Consider the following 13,753-nt stretch of genomic DNA (forward strand, 5'->3'; position numbering starts at 1 on the left):
CCACCTCTCACCACGGGCCCGCCAGCCAATAGCCGGCCGCGCCCCGGGGCCGCCGCCTGCCGATTGGCCCGCGGGCCGCGGGGGCGCGAGCGTGCAAGCCGCGGCGAAGGCGATAGGGGGTCTGGCGGGTGGGGCGCCCGCGGCGGGGCCGGGGCGCTCGGGGGCGCTCGGGGGCGGGGGCGGGGCGGGGCGGCCCCGCGGACCGACGGCGACACACGGAGGGGCGACGAGGCGGAGCCGAAAAGCGACGGGGCGGCCGCGAGGTGCAGCCCCCCGAGGAGCGCCGGCCGCGCCGCTCCCCCCGCGCCCTCAGCCCCCCCCAGCGCCCTTCGTCTTCCCTCTGCCCCCCCGTGCCTCCCCGTACCCTACGTGCCCTCCATGCCCTCTGCCCCCCTCGTGCCCCCTGCGCCCTCCGCCCTTTCCGTGCCCCCCCGTGCCCTCAGTGCCCCCCGTGCCCTCAGCCCCCCCGTATCCCCCACGCGCCCTCCGCCTTCCCTCTGCCCCCTCCGCCCCCCCTCGTGCCTTCCGCGCCCTGAGCCCCCCCCGCGCCCTCCGCCCCCCCGTGCCCCCGTGCGCCCTCCGCCCCCTCCGTGACCCCCGTGCCCTCAGCCCCCCCGTACCCCCCCCGTGCCCTCTGCCTTCCCTCTGACCCCTCCGCCACCCCGTGCCCTCCATGCCCTCCACCCCCCTCATGCCTTCCGCGCCCTCAGCCCCCCCCCGCGCCCTCCGCCCCCCCCGTGCCTCCCGCCCCCTCCGTGCCCCCCCTGCCCCCCCCGCGCCCTCCTCCTTCCCTCTGCCCCCTCCGACCCCCGTGCCCTCCCTGCCCTCCGCCCCCTCCGCCCCCCCGTGCCCTCCACCCCCTCCGTGCCCCCCGTGCCCTCAGCCCCCCCGTACCCCCCCCCCGCGCCCTCCGCCTTCCCTCTGCCCCCTCCGCCCCCCGTGTCCCCGTGCCCCCCCTGCCCTCTGCCTTCCCTCTGCCCCCTCCGCCACTCCGTGCCCTCAGTGCCCTCCCCCCCCCCCCCCCCCCGTGCCCTCCGCCTTCCCTCTGCCCCCTCCGCGGCCCGCCCGCCTCCTGTCTTGGAACAGATCGTGCCTGGGGCCTCCCGACAGTCCCCCGCCCTGAGGCTCTTCCCGCCATCCTGCCCCCTGGACCTGCCGCTGCAGCTGGGTCAAAGAACGTGACACCGCCAACGGGTCCCCACCCTCCATCTCCTGTGTTGGTCTCACCTCTCACCTGTATCAACCCTCCATTTCAGCTAAGAGAAACTGGCCTTTTTTTCAGTCACACTCAGGACCTTTTCACCCGTCTGCTAATGTTCTCTCTGTTTAATCTGGGCGCGCCTACCCATTTTAATTGTTGAAATTCTAACTTTCCTTTAAGGACCAATTCATTTGCCACCTCCTTTCCTTTATTTATTTATTTTTATAATAAATTTATTTTTTATTGGTGTTCAATTTGCCAACATACAGAATAACACCCAGTGCTCATCTCGTCAAGTGCCCCCCTCAGTGCCCCTCACCCAGTCACCCCCACCCCCCACCCACCTCCCCTTCCATCACCCCTAGTTCATTTCCCAGAGTTAGGAGTCTTTATGTTCTGTCTCCCTCTCTTGATATTTCCCACACATTTCTTCTCCCTTCTCTTCTATTCCCTTTCACTATTTTTTATATTCCCCAAATGAATGAGACCATATAATGTTTGTCCTTCTCCGATTGACTTATTTCACTCAGCATAATACCCTCCAGTTCCATCCACGTCGAAGCAAATGGTGGGTATTCGTCGTTTCTAATGGCTGAGGAATATTCCATTGTATACAGAAACCACATCTTTATCCATTCATCTTTCCATGGACACCGAGGCTCCTTCCACAGTTTGGCTATTGTGGACATTGATGCAATGAAACGCTGGGACACGTGCACTCCGATGTTTATAGCAGCAATGTCCTGATTCCCTTCAAACACATGTCGTTCCTCCCTGCTTTGAACGCTCATGTTTCCATAGTATTCTGTGCCTTGTCTTATATTATTATGTGGAAATTTCCTAAGAACGGGAATTATAATCCACTGAATTTTTAAAGCCCTATACTTTCTATAGTACTTAGAAGGTACTATATGCTCAGTAGGAGTTTTAATAAACTGTCATCTTGCTAAACTTTCATAATCCTTATAAAATAGATATCATTAACACCTAAAAAAAGTTAAGCAACTTGCTATATAGATCACATAGATAATAATTAGGAAAACTGGAATTTGAGCCCACATCTAAAGCTTAGGCTGATTCTTCTATATTTCACTGTTTCAGTATAGGACCTTTATTCACATCTCTTTACCTAATACTTTTGGGTGGCTCATTATATGCAATGCACCGTGGTTGGCATTGGAGATACAGTGACGAACATGACAGACATGGAAACTACCTTTATGAACCTTACATCCCTTCACAGAATACATGGTCATTATATATTTGTTGAAATAGCGGAAGGAAACAGTTTTCATGGTGAAGAAGACTGTCTCGAACTAGCCAATGGTGGCAATATTTTGAGTCTTACAAAAGGAAGAGGAAGAAGGAGAAAAGAATAAGAAAAAGTGGAAGAAGTGAAAGAGGAAGAAAAGAAAAGGAAGAGTAGCAAGAGGAAGAGGAGAGGGAGAAGAGAAGTAGGAAAAGAAGGAAGGAGAGAAAGAAGTATTGACAGCCCAGAAACTTTGTCACACTTTTAATGTCCCTAGAAGCCTAAAGGGCCAGATATTTCAGAATTAGAAGTTGTAGCTTATACAAATACTTATATAAATCCAAAAAAGATTATGAAGGTGTTTCCACAAAAGGCTTGAGACCAAGACTTGGAAACCTTCATTCCCAAACTCTGCAACTCTGGTTAATTGAGAATTCTAATGAGTGTATGAGTTCAAAAGCAAACAATAAGGAAACTTTAATAGTCTGGTTTTATGTATTTAAAATAACTTCTATATAGGTCCCAAAATGTATTTCAAAAGAATCTTTATTCACCTAACTAGTAACTTGTACTTGATAAATCACAAAATTTGGCATGGACACAAGATAGAAAGGGAAAATGGGGGATAGGGTCAAGGGAATCTATGTGTCTTCTTGTGGATTCACTCACAGAGCCACAGAGCAAGGAATTTATAAAAGTATAATTTTAAGAGCCTCTTTTAAAGTAATGTATGGCCCATATTGCCATCTTAATCCACATTATCCTAAGCATTTATTTATGTAAATGTGCATACATATACATATGTATACATAATTTCACTTTTCCCTCTTTTTATGATTATGGTCATGCTTTAAGACAGGGAATTATAACAACAAAAATAATAATAAATACTGAAGTACCTCTTTCTCTGTATGATCCAGTTTCCTAAGTGCTTTATTTTATATTATTTTTAATATTAATGTTTATGTTAATTCTCATAACACTCCTATGGAGGAAGACATGGTGAATCTGCATTTTACAAATGATGAAGCTACAGAAACAACTGGCGTAAGTTCATACAGTTTGGAAGTGGCAAAACTGGAGTATGAACTTTGAATCTGATCCCCAGGTACATGCTCTAAACAATTCCTGTACTATCTTTGCATTAACATAATGTGTACTGCTTTGTGTTAGCACATGTGATTGTTTAAGCTTCTGACACTCCATTGCAAAAGACCTTTTGTAATATCAACATAGAGTTGTATGTATTTATTTACTTCCCATTCACAGTTCCCAACTGTATTGAAATTAGTGTCTTCCAACCTTGGGCAGTTTTCTCTGTGTCTTACACAACTTTTTTTTTTTTTTTTAATTTCAGGAATAATTTTTTAACTAGTACATTGCAAATGATAATTAGCCACTTAGCTTTTGGCAGATACTATGATTGATTACCTTTCCTGCCCAAGGTCAAGAAATGTTCACTGAGGGCCTACTCTATGCTAGGCAAAGCACTGAGCAACCGAGAAAGCATGGGCACCTGGTTGGCTTAGTCGGTTGAGCATCTGACTCTTGGTTTCAGCTTGGGTCATGGTTTTGGGATTATGGGTCAGCTACATTGGGCTCCACACTCAGTGGAGAGTCTGCTTGGGATTCTCTCTCTCTCTGTCTCTCTACCTCTCTCCCTGCCCCCACAGTTCCCTCTCTGTGTCAAAGGAAGGGGTAAATCTGAAGAAGAAGAAGAAGAAGAAGAAGAAGAAGAAGAAAGAAGAAAGAAGAAAGAAGAAAGAAGAAAGAAGAAGGGATCCCTGGGTGGCGCAGCGGTTTGGCGCCTGCCTTTGGCCCAGGGCGCGTCCTGGAGACCCAGGATCGAATCGCACATCGGGCTCCCGGTGCATGGAGCCTGCTTCTCCCTCTGCCTGTGTCTCTGCCTCTCTCTCTCTCTGTGTGTGACTATCATAAATAAAAAAAATAAAAATAAATAAAAATTAAAAAAAAAAGAAAGAAGAAGAAGGAGGAGGAGGAGAGAAGAAGAAGAAAAGAAGAAGAAGGAGGAGGAGGAGGAGAAGAGAAGGAGTAGTAGGCGAGGCGAAGAGGAAGGCCACGAATACGCATCCAGACGAGACTCCTCCGCCTCCGACGGACGTCGGATGCGGTAGTCGCGGTGTAGGAGAAAGAAAGCACCAACAAAAGCAGACACAAAAAGAACCCTTCCAGATAACATAGTCTGAGTAAGGTCTGTTGAGGATCCACAGGGAAAAGTGGTAGGGCATGGAGTTTGGGTGCCATATATTCTGAACAAGGGAAGGAAGTGGTTTGAAGAAAGGCTATTCCAGCTAATAGGGCCAAGATTGTGAGACTAAGAATGGTGGTGAGATGAACCCGGAGTAGAGGGTTTAATTTAACAGAAATCTTAAAGTATTGTAGAGTATGAGAGATTTAAAAGGCTGAGAAGTCATGAGCAGTTTGGCAGGAAATCCCAAGTTTCTACTGTCACCCAAGGAGACATCGCACAGGGACTAACAGTCTCTGCTACTCATCTTCTGCTGCTTTAGTTCAGTAGGGAAACTTAAAATTCTGCTTCTTATTTGTTCCTAAAACTTCCTAGAACTGCCATCAACAGCTGGGGCTTCTCTTGCAGTAAGGAGAAAAGGTCTCCACAGGAAATGGTGCACACAATACAAGATGTCTTCTGCCCACAGAGCCGGCTTTCACTGTTTAACCCCATATTTTCTTTGTTTTCTTCCTCACAGTTCCCCATTCCTCTACAAAGCCTTTCCCCAGCTTTGTAGAACCCGTTGGGAATAGATGCGAGCTTTGGAATAAATTGTTTTCCTTTTAAAGGAATTGACTTTCCTTGGGAGAAAAGAATGTTCACACAATGTAGAAACAGCCTATCTACAATTAGCAGTAAGCGTGCTCTATTCCTGGGATTCTTTGGGATTCTTGGTTGAGGTGGCTGGTTCACAAAGGAGTCAATGAAAGACTAAGAAAGGAGAAGAAAGGAAAGAGGGAAGAACGAATTTTACCCAAACATGAGCATTATTTTTTCTCCCCAATAACAAACATGGTCCTGGTCTCAGTTGTTAAGTGTAGAGTGAACTGTTTATGACAAAGGCTGTATTCAGCTCACTTATCATGTTGGGACATATCTCCCTCCTGTTTACCTTCATCCTCCCAATGCCATCTTCTCCTTTCAGCTCTGAAAGGAGAGCAGAAGAAAATTATGGTGGTGAGAAAGGAGAAAAGAGCTTGGAAGGAGATAGATAAAATCACACAAGGCAAGTGTGAAAGAAGGATAATGGCCCAAGGAGACCCTCCTCAGCTTTCCTGAGCAACCCCATTGAAAGAGAAGCCAAACAGCAATTGCCCAGGGCTGCACATAGTAGGTAATATTTTAATACATAATTATTGTCACTCGTAGGTAAAAGTGGCCCAACAGTGTACAGGACCCTAACTATATCTTATATAATTGCAATAAATTTGGTTGTAGGTAACAGAGAACCTAAACTAAAAGTGGCTTAAACAAAGTAAGCTTTTCTTTCTTGGGTAAAGAAAATTGGAGATGAGTAGTCTAGGATTAGCATGGCAGCCCGGGATGCTTCCAAGGACCCTTCTATTTGTCTGCTTCACCATCCTTAGCATGTCTTCCATTCCCATGGTTGCCTTGAGGTCCAAGATGGCAACTAGAGCTCCGGCCTTCTTTTTTTTTTTTAAGATTTTATTTATTTATTCATGAGAAGAGACACAGAGAGAGAGGCACAGACACAGGCAGAGGGAGAAGCAGGCTCCATGCAGGGAGCCCGACGCAGGACTCGATCCCGGGTCTCCAGGATCACACCCTGGGCTGAAGGACGCACCAAACCACTGAGCCACCCGGGCTGCCCGAGTTCTGGCCTTCATATCTTCATTTCCATCCTCTGGAAGGAGCAGAATAAAAACAAGAGGGGAAAAGGGGCCATTCCCAGCTGAGTCAGCTCCCATTTCACAGTTTTTATCTCAATGACCAGAAGTACAAGGCCATATCTAGCAACAGGGGAGCTAGGAATGTAATCTTTATTTTCAGCAGCAATGTGCCCAGCTAAAACCTGAAGAAAGGCTCCCATTTCTTTAGCTTCTGTGTTGTCCCTATACGGGATGAGCACACAACGAGGACCCAATTCAGTTGCTGACTTATTAACTCAAAAACAGGAAACAATTTTACTTTCAAGAGTATGGGGTTTATAGCAGCAATGTCCACAACAGCCAAACTGTGGAAGGAGCCTCGGTGTCCATTGACAGATGATGGATAAAGTAAATGTGGTCTATGTATACAATGGAATATTACTCAGGCATCAGAAATGACAAATACCCACCATTTGCTTCAAAGTGGCGGGAACTGGAGGGTATTATGCTGAGTGAAATAAGTCAATCGGAGAAGGACAAACATTATATGGTCTCATTCATTTGGGAAATATAAAAAATAGTGAAAGGGAATAAAGGGGAAAGGAGAAAAAATGAGTGGGAAATATCAGAGAGGGAGACAGAACATGAGAGACTCCTAACTCTGGGAAACAAACTAGGGGTGGTGGAAAGGGAGGTGGGCGGGGGGTGGGGGTGACTGGGTGACAGGCACTGAGGGGGGGCACTTGATGGGATGAGCACTGGGTGTTATGCTATATGTTGGTAAATTGAACTCCAATAAAAAAAAAAAAAGAGTATGGGGGCATAGGAAAGGACATAAGCCTAAGATCAAAGACATGTTATTTTAAAAACATGAGCTTAAAATGTCAATGGAACTCTCACTAATGCCTAGATTTGACTTAGCTAAATCCACCAAAAATGTATACTGTTAGAAATGGTCTAATGTAAGGAAGCAATCTGGTAAACTAGTCAAGTGGACTCTCTTTTTAGAGTAAAGGACCTCAATGGTCCTATTCATTGCTCTGTCTTCAGCACCTATAACACTAAATGAATGAATGAGCTACAACAACTTTCTAAACAGTTTATTGTCTTGATTTTCTCATTATCCAGACTCTGCTTTTTCCTGTGTATTTTAAATGCCTACCATGGGCTCCATGCTGTTTTAACTCTGTACCACGATGGGTTCCCACTCTGAAATTTCCTCTGCCTGTGACTCCTGCCTCCCTGAGAAGTTTTCCAGCTCTTTCCACATGATGTTTCAGCTGGACTAAACTAAAGGTACAGTTAATGATGCTTCTAAAGGCCATTCCTTTGGAGATCCAGTAAACACTGAAAAATCAGTCTTGGTCATCCCTAAAATCTGACTTTTTTCCCTTCCATTTTGCACTTGTTTAGACTTTGGGTAATTTGTGCTACTTCAATGACAGTATGTTATGAGATGTTCTTGGTACTCTCCCTAGTTGGGTCTGAACAGGTCTGAGGCTAATTTTTCCCTTCTCATAGGAAGTGAATAGCATTAGCAAACTATTCACTGTTCTCAAGAAAGACACTGTCAAGGGCTCTGTGACTCTTTCAGAAAGATAGGCTGCTCTTCTTTCCCAAGGGAAAACATAAAACATTTGCAAATATTCTGCTCAATGCCCCTTTCAGAGCTACCACTTGCTTGTTCTTCTGAAATACATGCCACTATAAATAATTTAGGAAGAAATCTGACCGATATACACCAAAAAAAGTTAAGAAAATTGTAATTGATGTCATCGTGGGCTAATAATTTTGCCCTCAAAAAGATAATGCAAGCAGCCAGGACACCTCTCCTTCCTCAGTAACTCTTATTGAAAGAATTGTTCTGGAAACTCTAGTTGCTTGGCTCCAGGTTGTAGACAAATGTCCTATGTCTCTACCCCACTCCTCATCAAGAGAAACACCTTTCTTTTGGAGTATAGGACTGGATGGACCATCAGATAATCCCAATTTTGGTAAAGAGCTCAAAGCATGGATGGCAATACCTGACTATTGTGTGACATCATGTTCAATAAGAAATAAAATGAGTGTAAAGCTGTTTGCCTGGCCTCTATCTTGAGGTGTCCTCTTCACTGCAACAATGACAACAAAAGAGAGAGTGAAGTATAGTGTGATACGGAGAAGGAAGGCACTCCAGTTCTGACAGGCCTTAAGTACAGTGGATGTGTTCCTCTCCACTCTTCCTGTATAAGTGTGACAGATCCACTTCCCTCTGGTCCACTCTTCTCAAGCAGGCCCAATTGAGTCTAAAATTTCAACCTGCCTCTTTACTTGATACTTTTCCTCCTTTACCATAGGAAAGGAGTAGGACCACCTTTGTTTGGGTTCTCCAAAGATAGAGACTGAGTCAAAAACTGGGTTACAATGGCTTATTTGGGGGATGACCCTGGAAAGTCAGAATAAGAATGCACAGTGTAGAAGGGAAGAAAGAAAGGCCGGGCCGGGGCCAGATGGCGGAGGAGTAGGGTCCGCCACCTACTCCTGGCCCCACCAACTTACCTAGAAAACTTTCAAACCATCCTGAAAACCTACCAATTCGACCTGAGATTTAAAGAGAGAACAGCTGGAGTGCTACAGAGAGAAGAGCTTGTGCTTCTAACAAGGTAGGAAGACGGAAAAAAATAAAATAAAGAATCAAGTCGGGGAGGGACCGCGGGGAGCTGGGCTAAGGGGGGCAGGGGAGCCTCCGGACAGGAAAGCCCCACCCCGGAGAAGCGGGAACTTTAAGAATCTGCCCTGGATTCTTCCTGGATTGAAAGGCGCTCGCAGGGAACTGGGGGGAGGAGGGAACGCAGGGGTGCAGTGGAGCCTCCAGTCTCCCAGGGTCACTAACAAGGAGGTGCACCCGGAGAGAGTGCACCCACCCCGAGGCTGAGCTCCGTAAGGGCTGGAGCGCCCAGCAGGGCCTCGGGGAGAAGCCGGTCGGTCAGGGGGCGCTGGGGGGGCTGCGCCCTGCTGCTTGGGGAGCCGCGGCCCGGGAGCGATTCCAGCAGCACAGGCCCCGGAGCCCAGGGCGCTGGGGGACACAGTCGGGATCCTGCGCTCCCCCGGGACGGGCGGAGGCCGGGAGGGCCCAGGACAGCGGGGACACTCCCCTGCCGGCGCCCCGAGCTGTGCACGTCAGCGGCCCCCGCCCTGGAGCACCCAGGCCCCTGCGGACCCAGAGCTGCGGTGGTTACAGCAGGAGCTGACTCCAGGGCTGGGGAGCTAGCGGCGGCCAGTGGTGGTGTTCCTCCTGGTGTCACCCTGTGCTTGGGAGCCGGGGGGGGCCACCAGGGGACAGAGGCCTCAGGGCACCGGTAGGGGGCGAGGCGGTGCCCCCAGGTGCACACACCTGAGCATCAGCACAGCAGCCCCTCCCCCAGACCAGCTGGAAGGACAGGGGAAGAGCAAGTTCTCCACGGAGCAGCGCTGGAGAGCTCCAGGGGAGGTCGAGGGATTGATAGTATATAGAACTAGAGGATACCCCTCCTTGTTTTTTTTCTTCCTTTTTCCAGTACAACTCGTTTTTATATCAGACTGTAAATTTCCAATTTTTTTTTCTTTTCCCACCTTAACTACAATATTTTACCACCTCTTCATTTTTAAGATTCTTCCTTTTTCACTTTCATATTTCTACAATTACAGGTACTAGATATATTTCCACTTCTAGATTCCCTTCAATGTTCTCAACTTAATTTTGGGAGGGTTTTGTTTTGTGTTGTTTTCTCTGCCTCTTTTTGTTTTACAATGGCGGAAGTTAATACCTTCTAAATCATGACCAGCATGCACCCCAAACCAAGTGGAACACCCTGCGGGTCCATTCTGTGAGATTATATTCTCCCTTCATTCCCATTTTGCCCCCCTCTTTTATTTAGTTTGTGTTTTCGTGGTCACCGTTGGGGCTCTCTACAAGTATTTCTGGTTTATATAGAGTTGGGACTAAGCATCTTCTAACATACAGAACTTAATAACTCAAACCAAGAGAATCACCCTCTTGGACCCCTCAGGTAGACTACATTCTCCCTCCAATACAATTTCATCACCACCACCACCTCCCAGTCCTCTCCCTCTTCTTCTTTTTTTTTTTTTTTTCTCTTTACTTTTGCTTTTTTCTCTCCTTTTTTCCCTATTCTTTTTTTTTTTTCTCTTCTTTGGGATTCTTGGCCTTTTATTTTTTACTACTTTGTTTTAAAATTTGTTTTTCACTTTAGTGGTCCTTTTGTTTTATTTTGTTCTGATCTTTGTTTTCAATTTCTGGTCTCTTACCTCGGCAGAATAATCTAGGGTGATATTTACTGAGGTCATGGTTGATATTCTTGACTCAGCCCACTCACAGATCCACTCTGCATTGAGCAAAATGACTAGAAGGAAGAATTCACCACAAAAGAAAAAGTCAGAAACAGTACTCTCTGCCATGGAGTTACAGAATTTGGATTACAATTTGCTGTCAGAAAGCCAATTTAGAAGCACAATTATAAAGCTACTGGTGGCTCTGGAAAAAAGCATAAAGGATTCAAGAGACTTCATGACTGCAGAATTTAGATCTAATCGGGCCAAAACTAAAAATCAATTAAATGAGATGCAATCCAAACTAGAGTTCTAACGATGAGGGTTAATGAGGTGGAAGAAAGAGTGAGTGACACAGAAGACAAGTTGATGGCAATGAAGGAAGCTGAGGAAAAAAGAGAAAAACAATTAAAAGACCATGAGGAGGGATCCCTGGGTGGCGCAGCGGTTTGGCGCCTGCCTTTGGCCCAGGGCCCGATCCTGGAGACCCAGGATCAAATCCCACATCCGGCTCCCGGTGCATGAAGCCTGCTTCTCCCTCTGCCTGTGTCTCTGCCTCTCTCTCTCTCTGTGTGTGTGACTATCATAAATAAATAAATTTTTAAAAATTTAAAAAAAAAGACCATGAGGAAAGGTTAAGGGAAATAAATGACAGCCTCAGGAGGAAAAAGGTACATTTAATTGGGGTTCCAGAAGGCGCCAAGAGGGACAGAGGACCAGAAAGCATATTTGAATAAATCATACCTGAGAACTTCCCTAATTTGGGGAGGGAAATAGGCATTCAGATCCAGTAGATAGAGAGGTGCCCCTTCAAAAATCAATAAAAACCATCAACACCTTGACATTTAATAGTGAAACTTGCAAATTCCAAAGATAAAGAGAAAATCCTTAAAGCAGCAAGAGACAAGAGGTCCCGAACTTATATGGGGAGAACTATTAGATTAACAGCAGCCCTCTCCACAGAGACCTGGCAGGCCAGAAAGGGCTGGCAGGATATATTCCGGGTCCTAAATGAGAAGAACATGCAGCCAAGAATACTTTATCCAGCAAGGCTCTCATTCAGAATAGAAGGAGAGATAAAGAGCTTCCAAGATGGGCAGAAACTGAAAGAATATGTGACCACCAAACCAGCTTTGCAAGAAATATTAAGGGGGACTCTGTAAAAGAAAGAGGAACCCCAAAGAAATAATCCACAAAAACAGGGATTTAATAGGTAATATGGTGACACAAACTTCCTATCTTTCAATACTAACTCTAAATGTGAATGGGCTTAATGATGCCATCAAAAGATGCAGGGTATCAGATTGGATAAAAAAAAAAACAAGACCCATCTATTTGCTGTCTACAAGAGACTCATTTTATTTTTTATCATTTTTTTAAAGATTTTATTTATTTATCCATGAGAGGCACAGAGAGAGGTGGAGACACAGGCAGAGGGAGAAGCAGGCTCCTCAAGCGGAGCCCGATGTGGGACTTGATCCCAGGGCCCCAGGATCACACCCCAGGCTGAAGGCAGGTGCTCAACCACTGAGCCACCCAGGGATCCCCTGAGACTCATTTTAGACCTAAGGACACCTCCAGCCTGAAAATGAAAGGTTGGAGAACCATGTACCACTCAAAAGGTCCTCAAAAGAAAGCAGAGGTAGCAATCCTCATATGAGATAAATTAAAGTTTATCCCAAAGAGATGAAGAGACACATGATATCATACTTAAAGGACCTATCCATTAAGAAGACCTAACAGTCATGAATATTTATGCCCCTAATGTGGGAGCTGCCAAGTATATCAATCAATTAATAACCAAAGTAAAGACATACTTAGGTAATAATACACTAATACTGAGAGACTGCAACATGGCACTTTCTGCAAATGACAGATCTTCTAAGCACAACATCTCCAAGAAACAAGAGATTTAAATGATACATTGGACCAGATGGATTTCACAAATATATACAAGAACTTTACATCCAAATGCAACTGAATACACATTCTTCTCAAGTGCACATGGAACTTTCTTCAGAATAGACCACATACTGGGTCACAAATCAGATCTCTAACCAATTCCAAAAGACTGGGATTGTCCCCTGCATATTTTCAGACCATAATGCTTTGAAACTAGAACCCAATCATAAGAAGAAATTTGGAAGAAACTCAAACACGTGGAGGTTAAAGAGCATCCTGCTAAAAGATGAAAGGGTCAACCAGGAAGTTAGAGAAGAATTAAAAAGATCCATGGAAACTATTGAAAATGAAGATACAACTGTTCTAAATCTTTGGGTTACAGCCAAAGCAGTCCTATGAGGGAAATACATCATAATGCCAGCCTCCCTCAAAAAATCAGAAAAACTCAATACACAGGCTAACCTCTCACTTAAAGGAACTGGAGAAAGAACAGCAAAGAAAACCTACACCAACCAGAAGAAGAGAAATAATAAAGATTCGAGCAGAACTCAATGAAATAGAGATCAGAAGAACTGTAGAACAGATCAGCAAAACCAGGAGTTGGTTCTTTGAAAGAATTAGTAAGATAGATAAGCCATTAGCCAGCCTTATTAAAAACAAAAGAGAAAAGGCTCTAATTAATAAAATCATGAATGAAAGAGGACAGATCACAACCAATACCAAGGAAATACAAACGATTTTAAAAACATATTATGAGCAGCTATACACCAATAAATTAGGCAATCTAGAAGAAGTGGATGCATTTCTGAAAAACCACAAACTACCAAAACTGGAACAGGAAAAAAATAGAAAACCTGAACAGGCCAATAACCATGGAGGAAATTGAAGCAGTCATCAGAAACCTCCAAAGACACAAAAAGTCCAGGGCCAGATGGGGAATTCTATCAAGGGTTTAAAGAAGAAACAATGCTTATTCTACTAAAGCTGTTCTGAGAGATAGAAAGGGATGGAATACTTCCAAACTCGTTCTATGAGGCCAGCATCACCTTCATTCCAAAACCAGACAAAGACCCCACCGAAAAGGAGAATTCTGACCAATATCCTTGATGAACACAGATGCAAAAATTCTCAGCAAAATACTAGCCAATAGGATCCAACAGTACATTAAGAAGATTATTCACCATGACCAAGTGGGATTTATCCCTGGGATGGAAGGTTGGTTCAACACTTGT

Source organism: Canis lupus, chromosome 3, assembly GCF_011100685.1.
Source record: "Canis lupus familiaris isolate Mischka breed German Shepherd chromosome 3, alternate assembly UU_Cfam_GSD_1.0, whole genome shotgun sequence".
In the NCBI taxonomy this organism is placed as follows: Eukaryota; Metazoa; Chordata; class Mammalia; order Carnivora; family Canidae; genus Canis; species Canis lupus.